The following is a 6,306-nucleotide window of genomic DNA, read 5'->3' as shown; positions in this document are numbered from 1 at the left end:
TAATACACATGGAGACTTACTGTGACAAGACACCTTTGAAGACAACTTCTTCATAGGTTATATCAGCTAGGCTGTACATTTAAACATCTTTAGAGCGTGGAACAAGTTTCAAGAACATTTTATGAATTTTAACAAGTAATGAAGATATTTTCTCATGCATATGATTCATCTGTTTTGCCATTTGGCTCTTCCTGATGCGTGTGTGTTGTGTGGTAATCTGCGTATTACTCATTTTTAAGTGCATTACTGTAGGGATGATAGTCGCATGTGTTTATGCCAAAGTGGAGTGCTTCCATAAATAGCAACCAACACGTATTACTGTCAGAAAATTACAAAAAACTTAAACATGATGGCTAATATTGGCATTCATCATTTGTAGTAGTGAACACTAAGAATATGGGACATACTGGATTTGAATGATATCTCTGGGGAACCAGAAGTGAACCAGACAACACCACAAAAATGTCTTTCTATGCACTCTCAAATACACCCATAGACATATAAAATAGACTGGGCAATGCTTCATATTAGGGGTGCTCCAATCAGGATTTTTGAGGCCGATCACCGATCACAGAAAGCAGTATCTGCCGATACGATCACTCATACTTACGATCTTCTTAAAGCCTTCTTTTTATCATGTAGAATTATTTATAGTAAGACTCCAATCAGGAATTTTAGATATTTATTCAGGGCCTGAATTTCATTTTTGAAAACGAATTCCCCTCTTAGGTGACTCTTGTGAGAGGGGATTTTTTTTTAATTTGAGGGGTGGAGGGAGGCATTTTTTTGACATTTTTCAAAAATATATATTTATCTCACCTAAATGTTTGATCATGCACTGGATTTTTGTTTTTACAATCGTGCAATTCTTGCACAATATCTTACACACAGCGCAAGCCTGATTTTGTGAGCTGTATGTGAGGCGGCCTTTTACTCCAGGTTCACACATACTCCATTTGCAGTGCGTATGCTGTCCATGTGTGGTACGTAAGTGGTGCAGAAGCAGCAGGTGCTCACTGTGCTTTCACACAGGAGTCAACTGATCCGTGGCTGTTTACTACAAACACAACATGTATCTATTATTTTGATTTGAAATCCAAACATTGTTATTGAAAATGCTTTTTCAGCATCGTGATTCTTTTTTTATACAGTGCAGTAGCTAATACAGTCTTTCATAGACGTGTTTAAATGCAATCAAAATAAGAAACACATTATTCAATGCTTTTTACTTTTGTATTTACTTCTAGATTGATATATTAAGTTGCTCAAGCAAGTGGCAAAACATTTAAACTACTTTTCTTACATTATCACAAACATTCTAAATTAAAATTTACCATTGACAGAAACAGTCAGCTCTACTGCCTTTTCTTTTGCATTTAACTCTTTATTACAAGCAATCCTGCGGTTCATAAAGAACTTTGTTTTCCTACCTCCACCAGTGCCATCTATTATTGCCTTGTTTATCTTAAAATGCTCTTTTCCTTTAAACCTAGCCAAAAACCCATAGTTGACTGTGAAACACAGTAGACTTTAATTATATGCATTTATGGTGCAATTGCTACATTTTCGTGTCAATTCATGTTCATATTTACCGCAAACAATGCGGTGTTACTTTAATTTAGGCTTGCAGCGCAGCAAAAATAGACTTGGTGCAGAAAGCTACTGGAACGCACTGCCGGACCGCAACCGTGTGCAGTGTGAACACTTTAATCCGTTAACATGAGCGCGGAAAAAATACACACCGCAAACGGATTGATGTGAATCTGTTATTATGTGTGTGCTCTGCGAGTGTGCATGAGCGCTCAGTCTCCAGGAGAGCGCGCAAGCACTGAATGGTTTAAACACGGGCAAGAATGAAAAAGAAACGCAATTTATAAACTTTAGTGACGATGCGACACTGCCTCGATTGTGCAAGTGACAATTCCTGTGTTAACTGTGCGGCTTGCAGCTCGCTTATAGTGCAGACGCGATTTGATTTGAAGCCATTTGCGCATTTTGAGAGAAAGAGAGCGCGTGCGCAGTGATCCACTCACGCTGTTTGTGAAATTATGTCTCACAGAAAGTTTTCAAATTAGCTACTTTATAAGTTATGTAATGAAGAAATATTAACTTTACCTCACCTTCATACAATTATTTCACTGAGACGGTGCCGCTGCATGTCGTGCCAAACCTCTAACGGCAGGCACATCATCAGCTTGAGATCGGTTTATGAGATCGGCCTTTATAGAGACCGCCGATCAATCAGCCCAAAGCGATTATCGGCCGATAGTGATCGGTAACAGATCAATCGGAGCACCCCTACTCCATAGCCTATATTTGATTTGATGTTTCAGTTGTATAATGAATAGTGGATGTTAAAATATATGTATTAATGCAACATGCAATGAATTTTAAATGCATTTAATTGAACTATTCAGTGGGAAACAATAAAAGGCAGGATTTGATTTTATCCTTCAGGATTTGATTTGATTGTGAAGAGCATGCTTTGTTCTTGGTTAATATTATTTTCCCCATCCTTCCACAGCCTCTGTGATGTCCACAGAAACAAAAGTCATTTCATAAACCAAAAAGTTATTACATTTTTAGATAAAGATTAAGGGAAAAATAAAATAAAATAAAATAAAACAAAAAAAAAAAATCTAGATTTTTTTGTATCATGTTTACTATAAAAATATAACATATAAAAATACATTTTGATATTTAAACTTTTTTCATTATTAATTGTTTATTCCATGTAAAATGAAGTTTCCCCATTTATTATTATTATCATTACCATCCATTCTTTGAGGTCTATTTTGAGAAAAAAAAAAAAAACTGCTGATCCTCACTACTAAATAAACCAAGTAACAGCTTGTCAGAGGCACATATATACAGTAAATTAGCCTGTAATCTTATATTCAAAACTGTCTGATTTTTCTTTTGTCCATGTAAAGCACTAACACTTTGAACTACGTTGTGTTTGCCATATTCTATATGAATAAATTGCCCTACTTGTAAAATTTATATAAATGAACCAATCTGTGTCAGTGCAAAAACAGCCTGGATTCTGTTTTACACTGCCTGAGCTGTGTGTACATTGAGGAAAAAAAATTAACTTAAATGATTTTAGCAAATGGCTGCAATATAACAAAGAGTGAACAATTTACGGGGGTCTGAATACTTTCCGTACCCACTGTACATATGCCCACATTAACTAGTCTCACCTGCCAGGGTAAATCTGGGATTATGCCAAACGCACAGGTAAAACTCTCTCAGCTGGGGACCCACACTGCCCTAATGCAAATAGTGTGTTAACACGCAGTCCCTGAACACATTATCGCTCACTGAAACCTGCCACTATACTGCTGCACCTGTGGGAACACTGCACATGTGTGTGTACAGTGAAACCTGGATCGGCTGGAATGAATGTACAGACGCAGGGTGTGTTTGGACGGCTGTTTGTGTGTGCTAATGTGTCTGGAAAGCCTCTAGGACGCAGGGGTCATTTCCACCCCGCTGGACTCTGAATTAGCCAATTATGCCACTTTGATCAGTCTGTATGGTCACTCAGGCTGAAAGATGCCACAGCACCAGGCAGATGCCCCTCTGGAGGAGGAGAACTCCATGTGTTTGAAATGGCGCACTGAGGGAACGTTTCCTGTGTATCTGAGAGACGTTTGTGAAATCCAATGAAATGTCAGGCATCCTGACTGAGGCCGGACTGAGCGCTGGCACTGGAGGGTTTGACTTCAGATCTGTGAACATCTTGTCAGCCTGGTTATGGTCACTTGTCTTCAGCGAAGCCTTTTCTCTGAGAGGTTCTCTCTTAATTGCAGCTGACACCACAGAGTTATTAAGGGATTCTATGGCTCAAATATTAAATGAACACAAAGGCTTCTAAGCAGCAAAGGCTTGATTTTGCAAGTTTGTGCTGCTCTAAGCTTTGCCACAATTGGTGTTATGCTGCTTCAGTAAGTAAGTAAATACATATCTTAGGAACATTGCTTTAAGGCAATACACTATAGGGTACTGTTTTTTCATGCACTGGTCAATTTTGAGATTTTGGCCTATTTTGTTTCCATAGCATGTCTTATTTCAAACTAGTGGAAAGAAAAACTGGCACTGGAGGGTTTGACTTCAGATCTGTGAACATCTTGTCAGCCTGGTTATGGTCACTTGTCTTCAGCGAAGCCTTTTCTCTGAGAGGTTCTCTCTTAATTGCAGCTGACACCACAGAGTTATTAAGGGATTCTATGGCTCAAATATTAAATGAACACAAAGGCTTCTAAGCAGCAAAGGCTTGATTTTGCAAGTTTGTGCTGCTCTAAGCTTTGCCACAATTGGTGTTATGCTGCTTCAGTAAGTAAGTAAATACATATCTTAGGAACATTGCTTAAGGCAATACACTATAGGGTACTGTTTTTTCATGCACTGGTCAATTTTGAGATTTTGGCCTATCTTGTTTCCATAGCATGTCTTATTTCAAACTAGTGGAAAGAAAAAATCCGAAATACATATTTAAGTGTCTGTAGATTAAAAAAAAAAAATATATATATATATATTTTAAAACATTTTTCACAAAACTACTTTGTTGACACCAGACTTTACAGTTTTATTCCTATTTATAGTCTGAGGGCTTTTACAGAGAGGATTCTTTATATACCAGTCATTTGATTTCTATCTTTTATTTTAATACAGTAAAAAAAAAAAAAAAAAGCGTATGTACTGTTGATATTATTATTACTCCATAAATCAGAAAATACTGAGATATCCAAAATCCCCTGTGTAAAAACCGTTAACTTTAATGTCAACAAAATGAAATAATGAATTTTGTACCTGATTTCAGATTTATTATTTTTAAGCTACAGGAAATACTCTGCTACCACCACAAACACCCAGGTGAAAACCACCTGAGGACATGCTACCTGTACCATTTGTCCCTCACTGGGACAGACATTCTTATACAGTGGCTGTCTGGGGTTAGAGACAGCAGCTCTTTGGGAGAGACTTGTGCCCATTTGAACAAGCCAAAGACTCTGCACGCTCCATGTGCACTTCCTCTTAAAAGCATGAATGCCTCGGGACTTCCTTCCTCACTGAAATGGACCAACTACACATGATCATTCCTCAGCCAAGGCATGTGCAACAGATGGTGAGATGGTCATAACGCTGCATTTGCCAGTTATGGTAACAAACTCTCCTGTGTACAGACACTTTATCCCTGGACTTGGCCGCTGTCTTCTCTCATTCTCTCGCTGTATTCTCACCCATGACGATTACTGGCAGGATGAGATGCTCAGCTGCATCTTTGAGACCAACATCTTTAAGAAATTATTATTATTACTGCTGTATTCTGTTCACATACTCTGTGTGTGCAGCTGAATTTTGCAATAATGCCTAAAGATGGTGATGTGCGTAATGAACAAGAATGAGTAAATTATTTTATTTTTTTTAGACATGATACTAAACAACAAAAATGCACAAAATTTTAACCAGGAATCAACACAGATATTCACTAATACAAAACATATTCTGTTACTAATACTTTAAGTTATCAATAAAATTCAGTGAAATGTTTCGAAGCTTGTCATGGACATGCAAGCAGCATATTATGCTGGGATTTTAGTGTATAATATTTTGCTAGGGAGTTTGGGAATCACTAACATAACAAATAAATACATTTGATATATTTTTAATCCATTTTATTTTTATTTAAATTAGTAGTTAAACATTTATTGTCGTGATTAAACATTTGTTGTTATGATGGCATTTGCCTTACAAGTACATTTAAGTGAAAATATAACCCAGCGCTGGGTGAAATATGGACAAACCCAGCTATTGGGTTGTTTTTGACCCAGCAGTTGGTTTAAATGTTTAACCCAACCACTGGGTCAAAACAACTCAATAGCTGGGTTTGTCCATATTTCACCCAGTGCTGGGTTGTATTTTACCCAGCATTTTTAGAGTGTAAGTGTATGTACTTAATAAAATAAACACTAAGTAATAATAGGCTTGTAATAATAGAAGTACTCTTTGTGGTACTAAATAGAAGTATAAAGAACCATTCTTTGAAAGTGCATTATAAGATCTGCCTGGTCTTACAATATCTTGCAGCCTCTTTTAGCGTTTTGTATTTTATTTATTTTATTTTATTTTATTTTATTTTATTTTATTTTATTTTATTTTATTTTATTTTATTTTATTTTATTTTATTTTATTTTATTTTATTTTATTTTATTTTATTTTATTTTATTTTATTTTATTTTATTTTATTTTATTTTATTTTATTTTATTTTATTTTATTTTATTTTATTTTATTTTATTTTA

This window comes from Sinocyclocheilus anshuiensis, unplaced genomic scaffold, assembly GCF_001515605.1.
Source record: "Sinocyclocheilus anshuiensis isolate Anshui unplaced genomic scaffold, SAMN03320099.WGS_v1.1 scaffold35, whole genome shotgun sequence".
NCBI classification, from domain to species: Eukaryota; Metazoa; Chordata; class Actinopteri; order Cypriniformes; family Cyprinidae; genus Sinocyclocheilus; species Sinocyclocheilus anshuiensis.
Note: the sequence above shows the minus strand (reverse complement) of the source record.